This window comes from Nomascus leucogenys, chromosome 23 (assembly GCF_006542625.1).
Source record: "Nomascus leucogenys isolate Asia chromosome 23, Asia_NLE_v1, whole genome shotgun sequence".
NCBI lineage: Eukaryota > Metazoa > Chordata > Mammalia > Primates > Hylobatidae > Nomascus > Nomascus leucogenys.
The window spans coordinates 14,000,929-14,016,622 of NC_044403.1; the positions used below are offsets into that span (position 1 = coordinate 14,000,929).

The window sequence follows — 15,694 nt, forward strand, 5'->3', positions numbered from 1 at the left end:
ACCAATTTCTTCTGCGTCTGCCCAGGTTCACTTCAACCACCCTGGGAACGCTTCTACCTCTTCTCCCGTCATCTCACCATGATGGACTCCAAATTAGGAATGCCCCTGCAGCACCTAGGCCCTAACACAGGCCAGGAGACATGACGCAGATACCTTAGATCCAGGAATCTCATTAACCATTCTAACCTCAGCACAGTTCTCTTAGTTTTAACATTTTAAGCACCATTTGGCTATTCTTAAGCCTGTCGTTCACTAAAACCCAAACACATTTTTGACAATTTGCTGCAAAGTTAAGACTTCATCATCTGCCTGTTAATTTTGAACTAACTGATGGACTTTACACATATTCTTATTATATTACAAAGAATTGATTTCTGCCTAGTAAGATGTATGAATTCTTATTTTAACTTTTATTTTAGGTTCAAGGGCACATGTGTAGGTTTGTTGATACAGATGTCTGATTTTTTTATTTTTTTACAGTTTGTTGTACTTTAATGTGTAATACTCAACTCAAGGTACAAGACAATTGCATTTAACATTGTTATAAATAAAAGAGACATCAGATCAATCATTAAGGGCTCCAGAGTGAAAAGCATCTTCATAACCTCCATGTTTATCATCTTTACTTTCTGGATGTAATTTAATAAGATCATCAATTCAAAGAATGGTAATTGCAGCTTCTGTTGCAAATTTCAAACTCTTAACTTTAACTATGGTTGGTTCAAACACTCCTGCTTGTTTGTTGTCTCCACGTTTACCATTGCTCAAATCAAGACCAATCCATTTTAGATTTTTACATTCTGGGCTAACCTGAGCCTCATTATGACAGGCTTTTAATTTTGTGACCAGATCTGTAGAGTCCTGGGCAGCATTAACTGCCAGTGTATTAGGAATACCAAGAAGTGATCTTGCAAACTCTGCAATAGTAAGCTCTTCCTGAGACCCCATGCTGGTTGCATAGTTTTCCAGGTATATGGAAGGGGGTGCTGTCCCCGCCTGGAACCATGGATTTTGACTCCAAAACTCTCTTCACTACACAAAGTGCATCATGTAAAGAGCACTCCATTTCACCGCACATGAAATCATTTGCCCCACGTAAGATAATCGATGCAGATGTATGAGCCTTAGTGTTTTTAAGATCAGCTCATCATCACAAATTCTCTCCGGTACCACTTCTGCCTGTCCCAACATTGCAGCTTCAGAAGTTTCTTCACCTTCCATATTGGCCAGGGTTGACAGAATAGCTGCTCCAGAAGCTTTAGCAATGCCTTCAACACTCGTCTAACTGCCATAGCACCAGCCTCCACAAAATACTTCAGACACATATCATCAATTCCACCAGTGGTTAGAATAATGTTGGCACCAGTTGCCAGGATCTTCTGAATTCTCTCCTTGGTGATAATCTGATTCTCTTTGTCTAATTTGGTCCAGTTTTTCATGGTCTGTAATGACCACTGTACACCAAGCTTCATTTTTTTTTCAGGCTAAAGTCAAGGCAAGCAATTTTTGCATTTATGATTCTCTTGGGCATGCCCTGGGATCCCACCACACAGTTGAGTGCACAGCCACTGACATGTATACTCTCTGTTTGACTTCTCCCACGGGCTTTCAAAATATTAACAGAATTCACTGGATAATGTGGCTGTCCTCTTATATCTGTGTATTTAATAGCAAGTACAGCATCTACTACCATGTTAGCAAAGAAATCACCATTTATTTCAATGATTTTGGAAGACATGGATGTCTTAGCAGCATTAATCAGGCAATCTCTTCCCAGTTCATCTTTGTTAACAATTAGGTTTTCATTGATATAACGCACTGCTTCCTTGCAAGCAAGTCGTTAGCCACTAATAACTGATGTGGGATGAATTTTCTGTTTGCCTAATTAATCTGCATTTTTTAGGAGTTCTGCTGCAATAATAACCACTGAGGTAGTTCCATCTCTAACTTCGTCTTGCAGATCAGCCAGCTCACAAAGAACGTTAGCTGCAGGATGTTCTACCTCCAGTAACTTCAGGATGGTTGCACCATCATTAGTAATGGTTACATCACCAATATCATCCACCAACATTTTATCCAAGCCAACGGACCAAGAGAACTTTTTACAATATTGGCAATCGAAGCTGCAGCCATCAATGTTCTGGGAGCGGATCGCCTCCCCGCTGCTGCGGTCTCCAAACACGGACAAAGGCCCCTCCATCTTCCTGGCGGCGGTACATACCGAATTCTGCTCACACCGCGGGCAACCAGTTATCGCGGCCCCTCGGCCAACCGGCCACCACAGCAGTGGCGGCGACCGTGTGGAGCGGACCCGAGTGACGCACCGCCCCACCCGCTTCCCGGCTGCCCCGGCTGGCCGCGGGGCACGGCGGGAAGCAGATCTCTGAACTTTTATTTTGCCATTTGAAATATTAGCTCTTCTTCCCAACTTTCAGGCAACTATCAAAATACTAAACATCATAGACAACAAAATCTTGTGACAATATTTAAATGTATGAAATGTATTTTATTACTAAATATATAAAATTTAAAAATTAAATTTGAATTATGTACTTCAAAAATAAAAATTCTAAATGTACTTTCTGATGTGACTTCTGAGGTGAGTTTGCTCCCTGCACATAAGAGGAAAAAAGTAAAATAGAAGTAGTCATATTCACAATCGCCAACCTGAGAAACTTAATTTTAAAAGAACTTATTATAATTGACTACAGAACATGGAAGGACAAGAGGTATGCTGACATCCTATTGAAGGCATTTATTGTGCTGTGCAAAGGAAATTTTAGATGCACTTCTATAACCCTTCCCAGCTAATAGGCTTTACTTGCATAGATGCCCAGACTAATGAAAATATGTAACTGAATTTGGTATTCATTTATTATAGCAATTTCAATGAGTCTTGCACTATTGAATATAAAGACTTCTAGCCACACCTCTCAATTCAGTGATCTCAAAGATCCTTGGAAACAATGACCTAAAAACCAGATAGCAAAAGAAAACCAATTTGTTTCAGCAATTTAATGGGTCTTTGGTTATGTTTTGCAGATAAATACGTGCGTATGCATTCAGTCCTGAGACATGTATATATAGAATCGCTTAACTGTAATGCATTTAGCGGTAAATCTATGACCTAATTATTGCTATAAATTCATTACCAAAGCCTTTCCCTTTCACATACCAAGCAAAAATATAAACCTTGCACCATTATGAATTCTAACTGCAGCCAAACACATCTAATTATAATCAGTTGCAGTAAACTCTCAGTCTGCATTAGGCATAATTAACCATGTGATAAATAATCAGTATAATAACATTTAATGTGCTGTGATAGCATTTCTAAACTATTCATGTGAATTCTAGAAAATAGAATATACTTCAATTCTAACTAATGTTTTTAACCCTTTTGTGATTGAAATTTCATTCACTGCCTTGCAGGAGATATTTTAGTACACTCACTCAAAAATGAAAAATTGGATAAGCTTAACGGCATCCTTATGTATGTTGTAATAAAAACGTTTTCTACTGTCATCAAAATATTGTCTACTTTAATAAAATTTAATAGTAAATTACACCTCTACAAATGTAGCCACTTTCTAAATTTTTAAGCATTGCCAGCATGGCCAAGATTTTTCTTGGCATAGTAGAGGATATAAGTTAATTAGTAATAATTTTTAATTAAGGAATCTGCACTTCAAGAAATGTCTCACAGTTGATCACTTATCAATAATAAGTGATAACCATAATAATTAAATGTCTTCTCTGTCCTTAAAAAGAATAAAATATGTCTATTCTATGGAAGAATATCCTTTTATTCTAGCGCATAACATTTTTTATTACCAACACTGATATTTTCCTTTTTATTCCTATGACACCAATGTCAATTTGGAACAATATAAAATAATATTTCTGATTTTAATGTTCTTTGTTCAACTTTAGGCTAATTTTTCTCATGTCATTAAATGACAAAATGATAATAATACCTATCAGAACTCCGTGTTTCTATTTTATAAATATGACAATAAGCCCTATGGAATTGCAAATGTTAGTTGGTTGTACTGTAATTTTGTTTTGCATTGTAATCATGCTTAAAAATGGATCCTAAACTAGGGTTTACAATTTTTTTCCTCTGGGCAGAAAGTGTCATAATAATGTTTGCTCTAGTGAGCTTTGACCTATATTTTCATTATAAACATGGTTATATGTTACATTTAATTACTTGTTTCTTTTTTTCCTCTCTCTTTGCTCTACAAGACTTTTTGCCTGGTAATCTCTCTGGCTCAGTTTACTATTTCCATCTTTATAAGCTATTCTGAATTAACTCTTAATCAAAGTTGCCAAGTGAATGCTCTTCCATGTTATCTGTGCAATCACTACTGTGTTTCCACTTCATGAACTGAGGGGTTCTTCCAGAAGAGCTGGTAGAGTTAGAGTAATTCGTTCACATTTCCGCACCATTATGTACAAATTTGGATAGATAAATCTGAAAGACAACATGCTTCTCACAAAATTTAACCTGTAACCTTGTCATTATTACACATGTTCTTACTGACTCACCTACCTGTCCACAAAGAATAAAGTAGATGTCACTGAGGAGTTTCTGTCTCCTCTGTATATAGAGAGTTGCTGTGGATCTAGCTAAAGGATCCTACTTTTATTTCTACTTTGTTACTGTTTATAAATGAAGCTGATATAAAAATTAAAAAATACATAAGGAAACTACATAAAAGTACTATTAAAATATATTTACTCTCAAAAAGCATATGCCTCTTGAATATTATAATGGAGGACGTGAGAGCGGAAATAAAATATTCTGTGAGAGGAAGCTCCTCATCTGTTGTCTTTACTGCAGTTCCCCCAAAACATTCTTTTATGCCAGAAAAACATAGGAACATAGGCCATTTATTTCATGTAGACCAAGCCCTGTGCCAGGAATACGAACGTGAATAATATAAGGTCTCCACTCTTACAAGACTCACATTTTAATTAGGGAAACTGACTAAAGTACATAAAATAGAACTACAGGACACTGTGATCATTGCTAGAGGCATACCATGGAGGAAGTGATTGTTAGAGTCAAGAAAGAACAGTTGGATAAAGAAATGAAGTGTTCTAAACTAAGAGGAAAGCATATTCAAAAAATGCAGGTGCATGTACCTAACAGCCTGATCTATCTGAGGGGTTGGCAGATAGTTTTCTATGGCCGGAGTGCTGCAAGCCTGCGACCAAGAGATGGAGAGCTTATATAAGGGAAGAAGACAGTGGAGGAAGTTGCCAGCATGCAAACCCCATGCTGATCTCCGATTGATGATCTCATTATTTATTTCCTGTCCATCACCCCATTCCTGCATTCCCTTCTTTCCTTATTTACTCAGCTTAGATGCCGTGATCCATCATTATGATCACAGTTCACAAACACCTTCTGATCCTTTGTCTCTTTTTTCCTGTGCTGTGTTCCCAGAGCAAAACCCAGACTCTAGTTAACTTCACCCTTCTTCTTCATCCACAGCTACAGCAGAGTAGCTGAGCTGGAGGAAAACAACACAAACACAATCTTTTTTGTTTGTTGTTTTTTTTTTGAGACAGAGTCTTGCTGTGTCACCAGGCTGGAGTGCAGTGGCGTGATCTCGGCTCACTGCAACCTCCACCTCCCATGTTCAAGCGATTCTCCTTCCTCAGCCTCCTGAGTAGCTGGGACTACAGGCATACACCACCACACCTGGCTAATATTTTGTATTTTATTGAGACGAGGTTTCACCATGTTGGCCAGGATCGTCTCAATCTCCTGACCTTGTGATCCCCAGACGTTGGCTTCCCAAAGTGCTGGGATTACAGGCATAAGCTACCAACCCAGCCGCAAACACAATCTTATTAGCACCATCATAATCATGCAGACTCACCTGACGTTACATTTTCTATTATAAATCTCAGCAACACAATTACCTTTTTCCCATAGTTTGTGCTTCCCCTGAACAACCTATCTAATACCTTCCTTCTCTTAAAATATCCAACAGCTCCTCCTCACCCATCTCCCTTATTTCAATGAGAAAATAATAGGGATCAAAAGAAAAATTACATCATTTCCCATCACTTGTTTATACCAGTCGCTTGCATCTCTGCCTATAATCTGACTTGCCTCTTGTAAACCTAGACAAACAATAAGCGCTCCTCTCTACATCCACTTGTACACAGGATGCCATCCTCTCCTGCCTACAGTAGCTGAAACAATAGCTTGTGAAACTAACCTATTTCCCTGTTCTACATCAATCTTTCCTTTCTACTAACTCCTTCCCATCAATTCAAACACGCTGTAATATGTCCCGTATTTAAATTACTTTCCTTTATTTCATGTGCCATTCCAGCTGCTACACCATTTTTATAATTTTTATTAGAGCAAAACTCCTTGAATATATTGCTCATATGAGCTCTCTCCACTTTCTCACCTCTTGTTCTCTTTTTAATCCACATTTATCAGATTTTATCTCCATCACTCTACTGAAATTTCTTTTATTATGGTTTCTAATGGTCTCCATTTTACCAAGTAAATAAGCAACTCTCAGTTTGCATCTTATTTAGCCTACTTTAAAAAAAAACAAAATCTTCCCTTCTAAAATCATATTCTTCATTGGACTTTGAGGACCCCCTCCTTCCCTGGTTTTTCCTGTATCTCACTGGCCACTTTTTCATAGTCCTCTCTGTTGGTCCGTCCTCCGCTTCTGACCTTGGTGCCTCAAGGCTCTATCATTGGTCTTCTCTAATGACATACTTCCTCTAGGTACCTCATCGAGCTCCAGAATTTTGAACACTATCTATACAGTGAGTTTTCTCTCCACTTGCATTAGTTATTTATTCCTGCATAACAAATTACCCCGAAATCTAGAGACTTAAAACAATAGACATTTATTATCTTTGTTTCTGTGGTTTAGGAGTCTGGGAACAGCTTAACTGAGTGTCCCTGGCTTAAGGTCTCCATGAAGTTACAGCCCTCTGAAGATTCCAGGGGCTGATGGATCTGCGTCCAAGCTCACCCACAGGCTGCTGGCAGGACTTGCTCCCTCACACAGGGGCTGTGCCACTGGGCTGCCTCACAACATGGCAGCTGGCTATTCTCAGCTAAAAATTTTAAGAGAGAGAATGCTCAAGACAGAAGCTACAGTCTCTGTGTACCCTAATCTCAGGGGTGACGTATCATTACTTCTACCATATTTTATTCGTTAGAAGCAAGTAGTGAGTCCAGCCCACACTCAAAGAAAGGTGATTACTCAAGAACGTGAATATCAGGAGATGGGGATCAATGAGGACCATCCTAGAGACTGCCTATAACACCACCTCTCCCACCCTTGAGCTCGGCTTATAAATCCACTGGGCTTGAGCCTCACGTAGGGCCCATGTGTAGTCTTTTACCTGTCCATCTTCTGACTATGATGCTGTCTCTGGTCTAAAGCACTGGAGCATGGCAGGGGTAGCAGTAGTGGCAAATGTTCTTAACTCATTGACCACCTCCTCCACTGCTGGCCCCCAGGGTGGTCCCCCACTCCTTCTGTAGTCTCAACATTCCTCTAGGGGTATCTACATGCATCTCCTCTGAGGGATTTCAAGACGCTTGCTCTGCAACACCTAAATAGGCCCTTCTGATTGATGTTCCTGCCTCAGATCAATGTGGCAAGGCCATGTTCTCCCAGGTCAGCCTGAAGCCATAGTGAATGAGGGAGAGAGGTTCCTGATGTGAAGAGAACTATTCTTACTTTGCTAGTGGTCCTTTTTGCTCCTCCCCATTGGTGGTGGCATATGGAAGGCAGTGATGGGTCAACAATGAAAAAGATCACATTTGAGGAATGTATGATTACAACCTAAAAGAGCTGAAGAGAAGACATAGTTGGAAGATATGGTATTTTTACATTTACATTATAAAATTCTAAAAAGTAAATTTAAAATGACTAGAAAATGAATTATTGTTAACATTTACCTGCATTCCCTGGGCAAGACTTGAATTTGTAATTATCACCAACAAAGCACAGTAACTTCAATAGGGTAATTGGAAACCAGTATTCACTCAGACTACAGAGGATAATGCAGGAACATGAATAATGATGCTCACATTAAATAAATGGGTATGAGGAAATTTCAGACAGATGCAAGATTTATTTCGTTTCAGTACGAACAGGATCCTAAGAGCCATGGCATTTTGAATGACAGCAGCGTTGCTACTTTCTTCTTATGGTAGATTGCTATGAATTGAATGTTTATGCTCCCCACCCCCAAATTTATATACCAAAGACTTACATTTGAGTTTTCTGATGGTGTATTATAGTCTGTTCTCATGCTGCTAATAAAGACATACCCAAGACTGGGTAATTTATAAAGCAAAGAGGTTTAATTGACTCACAGTTCCTCATGGTTGGTGAGGCTTCACAGTCATGGTGGAAGGCAAAGGAGGAGCAAAGTCATGTCTTACATGGCGGCAGGCAAGACAGCTTGTGTAGGGAAACTGGCCTTTATAAAACCATTAGATATCATGAGACTTATGCACTATCACAAGAACAGCACAGAAATACCTGCCCCTCATGATTCAATTACCTCCAACAACATGTGGGAATTATGGGAGCTATAATTCAAGATGAGATTTGGGTGGAGACACAGCCAAACCATATCAGATGGTATTAGGGGTGGGGTCTTTGGGAGATCATTACATTTATCTGAGGTCATGAAAGTGAGGCTGCCATGATGGGATTAGTGTTTTAGTGCCATTATTGCAAAAGGAAGAGAGAACAGAGCTCAAATCAATCTCTCTCTCTCCCCTCTCTCAGTCTTTCTCCATTCCCCCATCTCTCCATCATGCAAAGACACAGCAAGAAGGGGCCATCTGCAAACCATGAAGAGGGCCCACACCAAGCAACATAAATCAGTTTATATCACTCCTCTGCTAAAAAACATAAATAAATACATGAAATAAAATTTCACAATTGCTTCTTGTCACACATAGAATAAAATCTAAAGCCTGGAATACCTGACCTCCAGCTCTTCTAATATCTTCCTCCTTTCTCCTTTTTTAGGTATACACAAAACACCACCTCCTCAAAGAGACCTTCCCTGATTACTCCCATCTAGTCTTTTTCAACCTGTCATTCTCTAGCTCCAAATTTTCTATACTTTCTTCATAACACATCACTATCTGAGTCAATGGTGTATCTTGTAGAGTGATTTTGTTTTATTCTGGTCTGTCTCCCCTGTTAAAATTTAAGTTTCATTAGGGCAGAGACTGTTTATCTATTTGCCACTGTAATAACAGTACCTAGAAGAGCTCCTGGGACATAGTAAGCACTCTAAATATTTATTGTATATGATAAAGTAACGGTTTTATGGTGTACCACAAAAGATGTGTGTTTATAGAGCTATGGAAACACAACTGAGGAGTAATTAACACCAATGGTCACAGTCAAATGCAACCTGCACACGATTGCCAGATTAATACCCGACTTCCTGTTTTTCTTAATGCTACACAAATGACAAGCATACTCAGATCACTCCCCTGTTTAGAAAATCTTAGAATCTTCACATTTATTATAGAAAACATTTCAAACTCATTCACATAATATTCAGTTATTCTCAGTCTTCCCTACCTTATTCCCCCCAATGCTAAGTTTTCATCCCTAATTTTTTTGAGTCATCACAAAATTTCAGTCTTCTCATATTGTTTTGCCCATCTGAAAGATCTTCTTCCATCCCCATCTTCCCCCACAAACTTGTTTCTATGTATAGAATTCCAATCATCCTTTAAAGTGATGCCCAAGCTTTCTGCTGCTCTGTTGCACATTCCCAGCTACTCCCAGAGCTTGCTTGTCCTCCTCCTGTGTTCTCAGCAACTGTGCTTATTTTTTATTTGCATCACGCATTTGGCACTTAGCATTTTCTTTAGTGAATTATTAGTTACTTTTTATGTTTCATGACATTTCTGCTCAACTAAGTGTAGATTAGCTGAAAAGGACAAATACATCGTTTGTGACAGTCACAAAATTAGGGCTACAGTAAATGTCCAATAAATTAGCATTGGTTGACTAATAAGTGGACACAAATACTGTATGTAAATGACTGATATTATACTGGGGAATAAGCTCATCTACTAAAGACTATTTTGAGTTAACATATTTTAGGAAGAGTGAGATTAAACTGGAAATTCACATTACTTGAAATAAAAAGACGAAGACTCAAAGGATTTTTCTTCAAATAAAAAGTATAAAAACATAATATTGACAGTAAATTGCAGAGAAAATGAAGATCTGTTTTTCCCGAACATAGGAATGGAGCTATAAACTTTTCTAGGAAGTTGTTAACCAGACTATGAAAACTTTCTCATTCATTCTTTTTCTTCCAGTCTTTAACTTTTAGAGTAAGTCCAAAACATCAAGATGTTGATCCTCAGCCAACAGGAAAATCTTCATTCCTTGACTCTGCATGCCTTTTGAACTCTGAGGAAGGCATACAGTACTCCTTTGCATTTGGAGGTTGTGTTTCCATACCAAGTGCCCCTGAGATGGCTCTAAAGAGAGTCCTGAGAAGAGCTTCACCAGAATGACAGCAGATGTGACACTCATGTGTTTCTCTGATGTTCATTCTCTTGAACTTGATTTAATTTACTCTATTAACTCTTTCTAAAAGAAGAACAGTGTTCTTGGCTCAAAATATTATTTTGTTTTATTTTGCATAAATTTGCATAATGAAGCACTAACTCAAAATATGGATAACAAAATCAAGTAAACGCATTAGTCAACCTACAGTAATTGTATTCAAGTTCAACATGGGTGGCATTATACACGTAAAATGCCTACAACTTTCCAATTAATCACAACCTCTATTGAGAAGAGGCAAGAGCGGTGCTGAAGAGCACTACTTCGCAAAGCTGTGAAAACAGCCCCTGGAGCTATTCTGTTTTTACTAAATAACCGCACAGAAGACTGGGAGGGGCCCTGTTTTCCTACCAGTGCTATGAGAGTGAGCACAGCTCAAACTTTATTCCTCCTGTGAACATGTCTGAATAATCTCTGTATTTTTAGGAGCCGGCATGGTTTCCACAACAGACTCAGATGATCTCTTCTTTCATTTGAAATTATTCAGTTTTTCCCTCTCTAGTTCATAAACTAGTTTTTTTGAAAGTGGAGTCTACTGATCACCTCCATCAGAATTATCTGCAGATTCTACACCAGCACTCTGGAGGATGAGATCTACAACTTTAATTTTAAACACGCTTCCTGGGTATTTCTCATTGACATGGGAATTTTTGAGACCCATTCCTATATAAGCACACATGTAGATCACACAACAAATACATTTCTCATTCTGAGAGAAAAATACACTAAGCAGAGGTCAGAAAGTAAGATTTTTCCTTTTTTTGTCTCAATTTAGGATTTTTCAGTTAGTCTTTTGTATCAGTTACTAAAAGGAATGATTATCCACCCTGGGGGAGACCTATTTCCTAGGTAAATAATGAAAAATGGTAATACCTTTTGAAAAATCTGCTTTGCATTTGCTATTCATTGGCAACTTTGTCCTCGGACGAATTAGAATCCATCATGTTCCATAAAATTCTTCTTCACGCCCATCTGGAAATGTAACATGTTTGAGCCACATAATTTCTCCAATCAAGAGCCTTACCATTTGGAGATGATTGAGAATACACAAAGAAGAAAATTCTACAAAGTCAAATATTTTAAGGCTGTAGAAATTAATACTTGAGATCACAGTTTAACCAAATACTTTCATTAAATACATTAAAGGGCACAGACATTTTCCAATACTCTTTGTCATGAACAAATTTTTCAAGTCCAGTTGCCCTTGATGTTGCTGGGGCTTTTTTTACAGCCCTTCTGTAGACACTTTCTTTCCAGTGCTGGAATGGTTTGTGAGAGCTGGTTGCAAAGGTCTGTCGCAAATAAGTAATTTCCATGTGGGCAGATGTTGTGCTAGTTTTCTGCCTGCTTTGCTGTCAGTCATTAAAGTATCTAAAATCAGCGATTTTTTGACAAATATCAAGTAATTAAATGATTACAGCTCTAGCTAACTTTTCAAAAAAAATTAATAAAGGCCTTGTCAAGTGGATGAGTTCATGTAGTCTCCTTTCTTAATTGCCCAGAAGTGTTTCTAATAACACGAAAGCTTTTGCTGAAAGAAGAGCTCTTAATGATGAAATGCAGAATGCTTTAAACAAGTATCATCTAAATTAGAAAATAAAAACATCAAGTTCATTAAAAGAAGTATACTACCCAAAGATTTGGGGCCAGGAAGAAATCAACAGGCTATTCAGTGTTTTCTGAGAACAAAAAAAAAAAGTCCTTTGTATTCAAAAACAGTACACATGACTGTTCCTTTGTGCCCTTTGAGTTTGTTTTCCTGTAATTGTGATCAGTTCATATTAATTTATCCATACTCTCTCCCTTGTTTCCCCTTACTTGTGAGGCAGGGCTTTATAGGCCGTTGCCAAAATGAGAAAAGAATCGTGGTTGAGCCTTAATGATTGCATTCCATTACCTTTATCATTATCATAGAATATTGAAAAACAAGTAACAAGAGCATTAAATATATTTTTGGAAAAAATATAGTTTCTAATTATTTAATCAATGCAATAACAAGAATGGCTAACGTTTATTCATTGCCAAGAAATGTTCTAAGACTTTAATCCTCCTAAAAATTTAGTGAATTAGGTAATACTATTACACCGACGTTACAGAAGAAAACTGAGGTATAAAGAGGTTAAACATTTTGCTAAGGTCATATGGCTGGTAAATACTAGAGTCAGGGCTCAAAAATAGGCAGGCTAGCTTCAAAGTCCATACTTTTTTTTGTTGTTGTTGTTGAGACGGAGTCTCACTCTGTCGCCCAGGCTGGAGTGCAGTGGCACAATCTCGGCTCACTGCAAGCTCCGCCTCCCGGGTTCACGCCATTCTCCTGCCTCAGCCTCTCCGTGTAGCTGGGACTACAGGCGCCCGCCACCACGCCCGGCTAATTTTTTGTATTTTTAGTAGAGACGGGGTTTCCCCGCGCGCAAAGTCCATACTCTTAACCACTGTGCAATGGTGCTATGAAGCAAATTAAATTGGTTCAATGGTATGGACTTGAGAGCTCATTATCTAAACTGAGCTTACCAGTCACGAGTAAGTCTTACATAACAATTTAGATGTATTCTCAAAGGTCTTCACAAAATCAAAGCAGAATAATTTTTATCTGATATAAAATATGCCCCAGAGTGGCAGATATGTCTAATTTATAAGACTAATATAAGAGATTGACTAGACAAGTATTATATTTATTATATTGATCAAAATTTAGCTGTAATACAGTGATAGGAGTCTACTGTAAGAGCCCAAGTAAAAGATGGTATGGTATAACCAAGGGCAAAGATAGTAGGGATAAAGTGGAGAAGAGGCATAAGAAAGGTATTTAATAGAATGTGTAAATAAGACTTGTCAATTGATTAGATATTAGGAGTAAGAATGAGTTCTGGTAGTTATAGTCTCTGTGATGAAGAATACAAAAAGGAGGTATGTATATGGGTCTAGGTCAAATGGGGAGACAGAAATCACACAGTACTTTAAAGAGGGAAATGTTAACACATAGAATTATTAGCTAAAATAAGGGATAATTTACTAAGAAGCAAACTTTGAAGACAACAGAAATGGTAGATATCCACTAGCAGCCACTACCTCTGGGGCTTGGATAAAACACCCAAGGAAGCAACAAATCTGAAAGACACCTCTATCTCCCACCAAAGTTGAATTCCAGACCTTGACAGAGAAATGCACCCATGGCCCAGTGATGATAAAGTATTTTGCTAGCATCCCACACCAGCAGAACACATTAGGATTCCAACAGCTGGGATGCTGGAGGGAACGACACATGAGAGGTGCCAGGATGCAGAAACCACTGGAAAGCTACTCTTGGGGTACTGAGGAAAGTGGCCCACAGGAAAGTGTCAATCACTGCTGGCTGCTGACCATGGTGTGCTGCTGGAGCCTATAAAGAGGAGCACATGAACCAGGAAGAGAAACCTCTCCTTCCTGTAGTGCCCTTGAAAACTCACTACTGACAAAGCTTAACATCATGCCAGCTGACAAGGGAGAAATGTTTACAGGGTCTAGCTCCATTATCATAGAGAAGGCAATAAAGAGAAGAATTGGAGCTGAGAAGCAATCAATTGAAAACTGGCACGGTATGTGCAGGAACCATGTGAATTCTATTATGGACATTTTGAGTTTGAGATGCCTTTTCGGATACCCATATTGGATTAATGGGTCTTGAAATCTAGGGAGCAGCTTGAACTGGAGGTACAGATTTTTAGACTATCAGCAGATAAGTGGCAGGTAGAGCCTTCAACATGAATGAAAATGGGTTTTTGAAAAGAAAAAATGCCAAGGGCACAAGGGAAACAGCACATATCAAAAGCAGACATAGAAAAAAGAGCCTACAAAGGAAACCAGTAAATAAATCACAAGAACAGATTTATGGTTAAAATGTGACGCGAAAGAGTTGAATGACTTAAAGTGTTACGTAAAAGAAAAACTGAAAATTTTCATTAGATTTGACAAGAGGTAAATTTAGTACAAGAACTTTCACGTGCAAGTAATAATGAAGCCAAATTGCAGTAGATCATGAATAGTGAGGAAACAGAGATGGAAAACCTGTATTATCTTTTTCACTAGGGTGATAATTCAAAGAGAATGAAGTGTGAATGGAGACGTTTTGTTTGTCTGCTTTGGTATGAGAGAGAGAGAAAAATGAAAAAATGGTAATGTGAAAGAAGTTTGAGAATGTGAAAGAATCCAGTGCAAATCAGGAGATCCAGGAAAGAGAGGAGACAAGTGATGAAGTGAGTACTGCAAAAGGCAGCACCTAGATTAAGGGAATCAGACTAAAACAGGAGTAAAACTACCTCTTCCTTAGGAAAGTTTTCCATTAGTGAACACAAATAAATGGTGGAATTTGCATCCACTCTAAAATAAACTTACTATACCACCCAACCCACATACACTACATTCATTGAATTTTGGAGCTTGAAAAGAACCCAGAGCTTCTCAAATGCTGATCCACAAACCAGTAATGTCAGAATGGCATGAAGGAAGCTCTCTTTCTGAGGATGCCTTAGGAGCTAATTTAAAAGACAGGGGGTGGGGCAGGCATGGTGGCTCATGCCTGTAACCCCAACACTTTGAGAGGCTGAGGGGGCGGATCACGAGGTCAGGAAATCGAGACCATCCTGGATAACATGGTGAAACCCCATCTCTACTAAAAATACAAAAAATTAGCCGGGCGTGGTGGTGCACACCTATAGTCCCAGCTACTCGGGAGGCTGAGGCAGGAGAATGGCAGGAACCCGGGAGGTGGAGGTTGCGGTGAACCGAGATCGCGCCACTGCACTCCAGCCTGGCAACAGAGCAAGACTCCATCTCAAATGAATGAATGAATGAATGACAGGGGGATTCTAGCAACCTACTTCAACCAAAACAGACTCCTTTTTTCCTACTTGACAGGTTCTGTTTCCTTTCCCTATTTCATTCAAAGAAGAATTCTGCTATAACACCATGTGAAAGCTATGTTTAGTCCAGCCTATTTATTTTACAGATGAGGAATCAGGTGACTAGAGAGGACAAGTAACTCATCCAAAATGCAAGGGCTACTCTAACACTAGAACATAGGTCTTGGTTTATTACCA

At 38.7% G+C, this 15,694-nt stretch overlaps 1 pseudogene across 1 annotated transcript; it reads right to left on the reverse strand.

Moving 5' to 3' along the window:
- Positions 1-481: 481 nt before the first annotated feature.
- LOC100583061 lies at positions 482-2,200 on the reverse strand (annotated as a pseudogene). Its single transcript, XR_121762.4, has one exon. The product of XR_121762.4 is annotated as a T-complex protein 1 subunit alpha-like (transcript).
- Between the last annotated feature and the right edge of the window lie 13,494 nt (positions 2,201-15,694).